Here is a 10,625-nt window from a genome sequence, read left to right on the forward strand (position 1 = left end):
CTTGTGGGCCTTTACCTGGGCCGGCCCATTATGGCCCGCGAAAATCTTGTGGGCCTTTACCTGGGCCGGCCCATTATGGCCCACAAAATCTTGTGGGCCATTAGCTGGGCCAGCCCATTATGGCCCGCAAAATCTCATGGGCCTTTAGCTGGGCTGGCCCATTATGGTCCGTAAAATCTTGTGGGCCTTTAGTTGGGCCGGCCCATTTAAACTTGATGGGCCGGTCCACGTGTCAACATATCATAGGCGCGTCTCGCCCATTGGATGAGTGACACCTGTGCCAGCGCGGACCTGACACGTGTCTCCTCCAGCCAATGATGATTTTACACGTGGAAAATCCCCATTGCTCGGGGCTGTTAACGGGTTATCGGATCCAAAACCCGACCCGATAGCTTAACGGCGTTTCGTTACGGTGGATGCCATGTGTCGGTCACCCTTGACGAAAGCACTTCTGTGACGCGCGATTTATCATCATGGAAGTGGACACTTCCGTGATGATAATTTTGGTAATGTCATGGAACACTTCTACGACAACACATGTATGACTATCTTGATTCTGTCATAAATTTTTCATGGATGTACATGCATGACAGAAAACACGACCTACTGTGACAAACATGTATCATCACGGAAGTGTATTTTTTGTAGTGGATGCTATCACGGAGTCTCAACATTTTCACCTTATGGCACGATAGATGACATTGAAAGTCAAGGCGGCTGTTGGCTTTGTTTTACCTACTGAACCTGGCACAACCTACCACGGCCGGTCGATTCCAGAAGGATATGCTAGGGTGATGGTGGATCAAATAACGGACAGATTTGAGGACCTTGAGCTTGACCACCCTATGGGTGAAGGGGAGATTCGGCTGGGTTCTTCTCTGAAGACTCCATGCCTATGGCGGAAGGAGCTCATCAACCTTCCGAATTGGACGCCTCCGCCTCCTCCTCCTCCTCTGGCGAGTCAGGGCACTCCGCCTCCTCCTCCGGCGAGTGATCAGGGCACTCAACCTCCTTCTCCGGCGCGTGGCGGCAATCAAGCCTCCTTCTCCGCCTGTGTCGGCGCGCCCAAGCAGCCAGCCTCCTCCTTCTCCACCTCGTCAACAAGGGCGGAAGAGACCCGCCGCCGCTCCGGCTGCTCCGGCGCGTCGTCCTTCTCCTACGCCTCGTAAGAAAGGAAAGACAGCAGCAGCCACTGCATCTGCTCCGGCGTCTAGCAGTACAGCCGAAGGCAGGCAATACAGATACGGTCCTTCTCTGAAGACTCCAGAGAAGTTACCATACGAGAGGAGCCAGGAGGAAAACACGAAGATCGTGCAAGCCGAAGTGAACAACTTTTTTGAAGGGGTGAAAGCAAAGAAACATCCACCTCCGGAGGAGAAGATAGATCCGGTAAAAGTGAAGCGTACTCTGACTGCCCTGAAGAAACCACCAAAGTCTCCGGCGAAAGGCAACTATGAGCGAATTCTTAAAAACTCATTTATCGAAGCGGAGCGGTCGGGAAGTACTGTTAGTGATCAAAGGTTAGCAGAACGACGAGCTGGGAAAAAAATTGCCCAGCTCGGTGAACAAGCGAACCAATCGTTCCCCCCGCTCCAGGTGTCTAGCGTCGTCGCTAATGATCCGGGGATGGTGCCCAGTTATAACGATCTTGGAGATTACCTGCCTGACGATGTACATTCTGATTTCTTGGAGGTGGACGAACACAAATACGAGTACGGGAAGCCTCTCGTCAAAGTTGAAAGATCTCTAACAACGATGATGCAAAGATTCCATGATTGGTACATGAAAACCTGCAGAGAGTCTGAGGGGAGGAATACTTTGACGCTGAGAGTTAGAGAGGAGCATGACCTCGTTGGAATTGAACTGTTGAATGTTCCATTTGAGGAGTTCTTCGTGTTTTTCAATCAAAAGGCCATCGATAAATTAACGGTCACTTGCTACTGTCTGTAAGTAGTACTACTTCTGTCATTGAGTCTCTATATATAGGTCAGCTCTTTCATTGCATGTATTTTTAATTATCCTCACTATATTATGCAGATTGAAGATCGCCGAATTGAAGAAAAGACAAATCGGTGATATTGGGTTCATTAACACAAATCTCATAGATGCATATATAGTTAAATTTCATGCCAGAGATACCGAGGCCAAGCTGCTACAATCGTTTGTATTAAATCAAAACAAAGCTATAATACTCTTTCCTTACAACTTTAAGTGAGTGTTACTGTTTTGTGCATATTCGGTTTCCCTTATTAGTCGAGGTTATAGTAATGTAATTGATGAGTTATGCATGCGTGCGCAGCTTCCACTATATTCTCCTACAGATTAAGCTTGAGCAGGGACTAGTAACCGTCTTAGACTCGAGACGAAAAGATCCTAAGGAGTATGCGGACATGACTGAAATTCTAGAGAAGTAAGTTAAATCGATCATTATCGCACCATATCGGCAACTTCAATTTGTTCATTTCCTGATATCAAGTAATTGTTTTCTTTGTCTTGCAGGGTTTGGAAAAAATTCACCTCAAAAACTCCGGGACTGCCGAAGAAGCTGCAATTTGAACACCCGAAAGTAAGTACCATAGTAGCATGTTTCGCGCATCTCCTAGTGATTCAAGCGCTAGTTTAATCAATACCATTTAGCATGATTACTTATCAGTTTGATTGACCTCTATTTGTTGTAAAGTGGTTGTGGCAGGAATCCGGGACTAATTACTGTGGATACTACATTTGCGATTCCATCCGCCACACGACCTGTGAGCGGGGCTACTCTGACAAACAATATGAAGTGCGTGCATAATAATATTCACAATTTTATTTTATTACCATCATTTGTGTTGAGTTTCATTTATTCATATATATGTATTGACTCCCTTCTTCAAATTAGATATTTTGGATGCCGGATAAACTTCTAGCACCAGATCGTATGCGAGCAATTCAAGAGAAATTGGCGGCGTTCTTTCTTGACCACGTGATCGATAAAGACGGAGAATACCATGTGGACTCTGAGTTCATATGGAATTAGGAGAGATTAATTATATTGTAAGAGATAATTATATTTTATATATGTAGAACTTGTTGTTCGACCAATCTTTTAGTGAAGAAGAGGTGGTCGATATCACTTCTCTCTATATGCATATGTTCATGACGATCTTCTGTTTCCTTCATTTGCTTACTAGCTAGCGTGTCTAGTCCGTAGTGTCGACCAAGCACGGAGATAAGAGAGAACACTTCTCTCTATTAACTAGCTAGCTAACACAATATATGAAACACCTAAATTAACCCCCCAAAAACCCCTAACCCCCCCCCCTTCAAAAAAAACAAAAAACCCAGCCCCTGAAATGCTGACGCGTGGATGCCTATTGGTCCTGGTTGGTGGCACCAACCGGGACCAAAGGGCCTCCTGCCTGGGCTCGCCGCACCGGCCACGTGGAGGCCAGTCTGTCCCGGTTTATGTAAGAACCGGGACTAAATGTCTAGAGCATTAGTAACGATCCTTTAGTCCTGGTTCGAAAACCGGGACAAATGACCCTTACGAGCCGGGACAATGGGCCCTTTTTCTACTAGTGATAGAAGAAAACCATAGTTTGATGGAGAAACCAGCTGCTATTTCAGGATACCTGAAGATTATCAGAGTCAATTTCGAAGAGATGGATGGTAGAGTTTGCAATGTTTTGAAGTTCTTGAGTACATTTGTCGTAGCAATTATCATCCAAAGGACTGACATGGCGAATCTAGGATTGTTCTACTGCTGAGAATATGTAAGTTAACTTGTGACTCTCTTCCTGGGTTTAGCACAGTTTAGTTGTATAGGAAGACTTCATATAATGGGGTTACAAAACACGATGAAATATCTTTTGTTTGATAGTATGCTGTGAGGTGTGCCAGCTAATTAACTTGCATGCGAATCAAAGTGTCTAGCCGATTGTTTCTTGTGAAACGTCAAACTCTGATGAGATGAGCAAACATGTGTGGCCTTGACTGTTCCTAAAATATCAGTTGCTAATCTAACTTTGATTTGGCTTCATTTTGTATATCATCATATGTTAATCAAAATAGTTATAAAGTGCATGGTAGTGAACTGAACCACCCCCCCCCCCCCCCCCCCCATTTACGCAGGATTCAGTTTCAAGAGGTTGTCAGCAACTTTAGGCTGTTGATGGATGGACCATTCTTTTTCATGAGGCTATGGGGAACTTTGGGCTGTTGATGGATGTACCACCCTGTCCCCGTGAGTGTCGATTAATTACTCTGTTTAGTGTATGTAATTTTGCTAACCGCAAAAATTGTTGAAAACTTAAGTTCATCTTAGTGTGCCTGGGCTGTTGCACCTGTAGTTTTATTACTCCCTCCGTAAAGAAATGTAAGAACCTTTAGATCACTACTTTAGTGATCTAACGCTCTTATATTTCTTTACAGAGGGAGTACTTATTAAAAATTGTTTGAAAGCTTGTTAGGCAGCAAGAATTAAGGGAACAAACTGCAACACGAACAGAAGGTGCTGTGGTCGTTGTTTCCTGTGGCATTTCATTGGATCAATTTGGTATTCGTGATGCATATCTAGGTCTTATGTCTGTCAATACGAAATTTCCTGGACGATATCGCCGAGTCCTTTGGCAAATAGGGTTGATTTTATAGAACATCTGACAAGAAAATTACTCCCTCCGTTCCTAATTGCGAAAGACAAATATTTAGGAACGGAGATAGTAACACCCAGCAAGAATTTTTGGAAAAAGAAATTGAAGATAAAGATGGCTGTCAGGTTTCTGCATGGTGATCTAGCTGACACAGCAGGTGTGGTTCAGGAATTTGAAGCTGTCGAGGAGAAGAATAGGCAACACCTTAATAATTTACAAAACAGCATCAATACCGAAATCAGTCTATGGCATGCACCTTGAATACACACATATCTATGGCTAGATAGTAGATACAGTTGAAGACACTTGAACATCATTATAAAACAAATTCACCAGAGTATAAATCAAATTCTCGACCACTATGAAAAATATCATACGCACAAGTATTAAAGGTTTCTTATAAAACACCAATCTCTGCAATATAAAATATTTATCGGCAGCCAACTGTACGCACGCATGCCACTGTACTGTAGAGACCATACCAGCAACTACTCCATCCGTTCCTAAATATAAGTCTTTGGAGATATTTCACTATGTTTCACTATGGACTACATACGGAGCAAAATAAGTGAATCTACACTCTAAACTATGTATATATACATCCATATGTGGTCAATAGTGAAATCTCTACAAAGACTTATATTTAGGACGGAGGGAGTACTTTGCAAGAAGTTATACATCATACTCCGTCCACTCACAACTACTCCCTCCGTCCCATAATGTAAGACGTTTTCTGACACTACACTAGTGTGAGAAAACGTCTTACATTTTGGGACGGAGGGAGTATAAGATATTTTGATATTTTAGTATGGACTATATACGAACTGAAATGAATGAATACACTAAAACGCGTCTATATACGCTAGATTCCGGAAAAAGATAGAACATCTTATAACTGTGAACGGAGGGGGTATCATATATTACAACCTCAGTGGATGGCCTCACCATGAATACATACATATCTGTGACCAGATCCAGTACAACACTCTAGAACATTCATGATAAATATCCAGGGTGCTTGTAATTCAATACCAAAAAAATTATACCAATCTCCTTCGATGGCATGCACCTTGAATACATACATATCTGTGACAAGTTCTGGTACAATACAGGTGAACATCAATTGATACATGGTAAATCTCCAGAGTATTTATTAAATTACATCAGAGCAAACCATGAAACGGTACGAGTGATCTCAGCATCTACCCACTGGTTTTTACCTCTGAAGGAAGCCCTGGTAACAGCCACTTGAACATAAACATGGTCATACAAACTGCCGCAGAGTGAGTACCAAACAGCACTCCATCTCCTCCTGAGCCCCTAAGCAATATCACTAGGCACTAATACGGCTGAGCCCCTTGATTCGCTGCAATAGAAACAGAGCAATCCTTCTTGATGTTCTTCAGCCTTCCGACCACGTCGCTCATGCTCACCCTCTGGTCCGGAGAGTCGGTCGAGCACTCTAGACCTAGCTTGAATGTCGACACGAGAAAGCTAGTGTTGGAGGAAGTGGAAGGGCAATTCTGATGGAGGAGCATTAGTCTGGTGATGAAAGCCATGACTGCTTATCTCTTCACCCTGTAACAGCTTATCATCAACAACATCGACAAGTCTTTCTGGAAATGCTCGGGAAACACATTGTCTGAGGCTAGAATCGCCGACGAACATGGGGTCTGTGGGCCTCTTCCCGGTGAAGACTTCGAGCAGGATGATCCCGAAGCTGAACACGTCGCTCTTCCGTGATGCCTTCCCCATATATGCAAGCTCTTCTCAAGAAAAAAAATCAATACGTTTAGCTAACCAAAGTAATAGCTGATGTCCTGCCAAATAAATTGTAAGAGCATGGTCGTGGCATGTGCCTACCTGGGGCCATGTAACCGATTGTCCCTGGCATACTCGCTGAGATCATGGAGTTGTCATCACCAAGAAGTAACTTCGCAATGCCAAAGTCAGCGACATGCACCGTCATGTCTTCATCGAACAACACATTGCAAGGCTTCAGGTCACAGTGTAGCACAACTTGACCGTGATGATGGTGCAGATACTCCATTGCCTCTGACACGCCAAGCGTCCAGTCTCTTGATGAATCCTAGTGGTTCACTATTTCCAGAGTGCAAATGTGCCTCCAAGCTACCATTGGGCATGTACTGGAGTAGCAGAGCTCTGAAATCCAAGTTGGAACAGGTATTCAGTATCTGTATCAAGTTGCGATGCCGAGCCATCCGCAACACTTGACATTCAGCATCAAAGCTTCTCACGGTCTGCTCGAATTGCATGTTGAGCACTTTTATCGCGACAACCAAAACATCGTCTAGTTTTCCCTTGAAAACTTTGCCAAAACTTCCAACTCCAAGTAGGTTGTCCATGTTGAAATTTTCAGTGGCACGAGCAATCTCATGGTAGGATACTAGCCTATGGCTGATTGGATCAGCCATGGTAGTAGAAGTCGTCACAATTGGCTGCTGCTTATTTTTCTTTTTGAACATTAGGCATGAGAAACTTGCTATCACTCCAACTGCTATTATGACAGTTGGGAGCAGAAATCTTAGCAAGTGTCTGTTGCTTGGGTGAGAGTGACCAAGGCAGGGCAAAAATCCAAGACGTGGGGCGCCACACAATCCAGCATTTCCCATCAAGGATTCCGCACTGATGTTTGAAAAAATACCTCCATCTGGTATCTCATCTTGGAATTTGTTGAATGAGAGGTTCAAGCTAGTCAGAGAAGTAAAGTTGGCAAAATACTTTGGGATGGTACCTGAAAGGTTGTTCAAAGATAGGTCCAATGCCCCTAGGCTGATTAAGGTTTTGAAAGAGTCCGGGATTGAACCCTGCAGCTGGTTGTGTGATAGATCAAGGTACCTTAACAGTCCATGATGTCCAAATGAAGTTGGTAGGCTACCAACCAAGCTGTTGGCAGATATATCTACTGTGTCTATTGCTTCCATGGAACCAAGATTAGAGTACAACCCACCGGTGAAGGAGTTGTTAGATAGAAATAATTGGCGAAGGTTACTGAGGTGGAATAAACTTTCAGGTATGGTCGAAGACAACTCGTTATATGCTAGAGAAATGATTTCTAGCATACTTAAGTTACCAACACCATTTGGTATGGCACCAGAAAAATTATTTTCTTGGAGAGATAATATGTGCAATCTTGTCAGATTACCAATTTGAGATGGGATTGGGCCAGACAGGGTATTCGCAGTTAGGTCAAGTACCTCGAGATTCTGCAATAGTGCAATGGATTTAGGGATTATGCCTGTTAGTTGGTTGTAATACAGGCTTATTACTGTCAGATCACTTAGATTTGTGATTGATGCTGGAAAGCCACCAGTTAAATGGTTTCTGTCTGCATCAAAGTATGTCAAGTATCTAGAGAGGTTTCCAACGTGATCGGGAATGACCCCGGTGAAAGAACAGTTCTCTATTTCTAGTGTTCGGAGTTCTATGCAGTTGGATAAAGTGTCCAAGAAATCAAGTGTTCCCTCAAGAGGATTGCTTCCGAAAGCGAGCATCTCAAGGGCTTTGAGGTTCCCAATAGTTTTTGGGATTGGTCTGTTAGAAGTATAAACGTGATTAGCTAGAGATAAGGAGAAAGAGATAGACTTAGTTTAAATACACAATATCTTGCCTTGTACTCCAAGCCTCTTCTACGTTATACTCTATATATACCCCTATGAGGGTCAGATCAATACAATATATAATTCTAGGATTTCATATTTTCCACATGTATTAGAGCGGTTAGTCTCACGACGCCGGTCCTAGGTTCTTCTATCACATCCACAGCGCGCCGCCCCCGGGGAGATTAATATTCTCTCCCTGGAGGCATGGCACCCGATCGATAGTTTAGATCAATTCCTTAGATTAGATCAATCTTGAAATTCCTTTCCTTATATCAATTTCTTCTTCTTCTTAGTCACAAATAAACCCCACGATCAGATCCACTCCGGTGAGAAAATTCAGCATCCCCGGTGATCTCCGTGCATACATCTATAGCGCATCATCCACATCTGATCCACGCGCGCGCACGGAGGCCTCGACATCAGGAGGTCGATCTCCTGGTACAATATACACGCGACCGCACGGCACGGTCGGTACCACGTGCAGCTGCTCCGCGCCACGGGCTGGAGGTGGCGCACACCGAGCGACATGCAGCAGATCGATCTACTCCGAGCGGCGCATGCAAGGACACGGGCATGAACGCACATGCGCGGTCACTGATAAGGCCGAACAACCGAATTCCCACTCGATCTGGAAATTTGCAGCAACTCCAGAGGCACGTCCGAGAGCTTCAGCGACACGTACGACGCCTTCTCGACTCCAGCCCTCAGCAACGACGCGCCGGAGCTGCCTACATCAAACCCGCCGGGACTCCAGCCTCCACGGCTCCACCGAGCGCGATCGAATTCATCGACCCGCGCAAGCGCAATCTGCCCCATCGTACATGCATGCGTGTATACATGGAGCATCAGGGTGGATATGTCCATGCACACAGCCAGCGGTGGAGTACTTCTGCGTTGCTCCATCATCGACGCGGCCGACGACCACAACACCCAGCTGCACGTCTACATGCATCGAGCCGGTTCGCAGCCTGGGTCAACGGGAGGGCCCGCGAGTCTGCCTCGACTTCGAGGCACGCGCACGGACGCCATCTCTACCAAGCCGACTCAATCACCCCCTACACCGAGCGATCTCCACAAACCACATGCCGCGACTCAAGCTGTACGACTGCATCACGTTACACAAATCGTCGAGCCGGTTTGGGACATCTTCGGACCACGCATCATCGTCGACATGTCGCTGCAACATCATCGTCGACACTTCATCGCCAAGGTCTACATCAACGCGGTCTTCATTAACATCTTCGTCAACACACCGCCACTGCCTTGTCCACAACATGGACACCTAGCGTCCTCTGACAGACTTTCTGCAAGACGCGACCATGACGACGGCGATGGCCGCGTCACAACGATGACATCGACCGCGTCATCCACGACGGCACGACTGCATCAACACGGCGTCACTACAGTGACGACCCTACACAGTCACACGGTTCTGGCAAAAACTGATGTGTGCTCGATGGGCTTCCTCTGGTCTTGGCAAAACCGGCGGACTCATCACCGACGACACCTTCTGACATCCGCAAGGTGCATCGTCCACGTCTGCAGCTCCGTCATAGCGCTTTTTTTTGCGCCTCCAGCTTTGTGCAACTTCATCATCCATGACGTCTACATCATCGACCACGACTACCTCGACCACGGTTACAACATCATGATCAGTTACCTCAACATCGACATTAATGGCTTGGTATACAGCAACATATCGGCGACAACTCCAGTCAACAGCGTCCACGTCGTTACCAGCGTTCACGCCACTCCCGCTGTGACTGTGGGAGGGAAGAGAGAAGAGACAAGGAAGGCACCGGAAGGGACGCAGTCACCGCCCTAGGTGCCAACCCATCAGAGACGCGGTTGATGATGGAGCAGCGGAGAACACGAGAAAGCACAAGAGTTTAAATTCAGTCGTAATCGTCCGCTTCACTCCCGCTACGACTGAGGGGGGATGTTAGAAGTATAAACGTGATTAGCTAGAGATAAGGAGAAAGAGATAGACTTAGTTTAAATACACAATATCTTGCCTTGTACTCCAAGCCTCTTCTACGTTGTACTCTATATATACCCCTATGAGGGTCAGATCAATACAACATATAATTCTAGGATTTCATATTTTCCACATGGTCTAGTTAACTGGTTCGATGCTAGTTTTAGTGTAGACAATTTGGATAGGTTACCAAAAAAATCTGGAAATGACCCTGCTAGTTGATTATGTGAAAGATCTAAATGCATGAGTTGACTCATTTGTCCTAATTTGTGAGGAATCTTTCCACTTAGGCTGCAAGATGAAAGGTCAAGTATATTGAGCATAGTAAGATTACTAAGCGCACTTGGAATCGAACCTTTTTTTTTGAAAAGGGGCTTAGCCCCGGCCTCTGCA

At 45.4% G+C, this 10,625-nt stretch overlaps 1 pseudogene; it reads right to left on the reverse strand.

The window, feature by feature from the left end:
• Positions 1-5,971: 5,971 nt before the first annotated feature.
• Positions 5,972-7,576, reverse strand: LOC125534862 (putative LRR receptor-like serine/threonine-protein kinase At3g47570; annotated as a pseudogene).
• Between the last annotated feature and the right edge of the window lie 3,049 nt (positions 7,577-10,625).

This window comes from Triticum urartu, chromosome 2A, assembly GCF_056163025.1.
Source record: "Triticum urartu cultivar PI428250 chromosome 2A, HENAU_Tu73, whole genome shotgun sequence".
Taxonomy (NCBI): domain Eukaryota; kingdom Viridiplantae; phylum Streptophyta; class Magnoliopsida; order Poales; family Poaceae; genus Triticum; species Triticum urartu.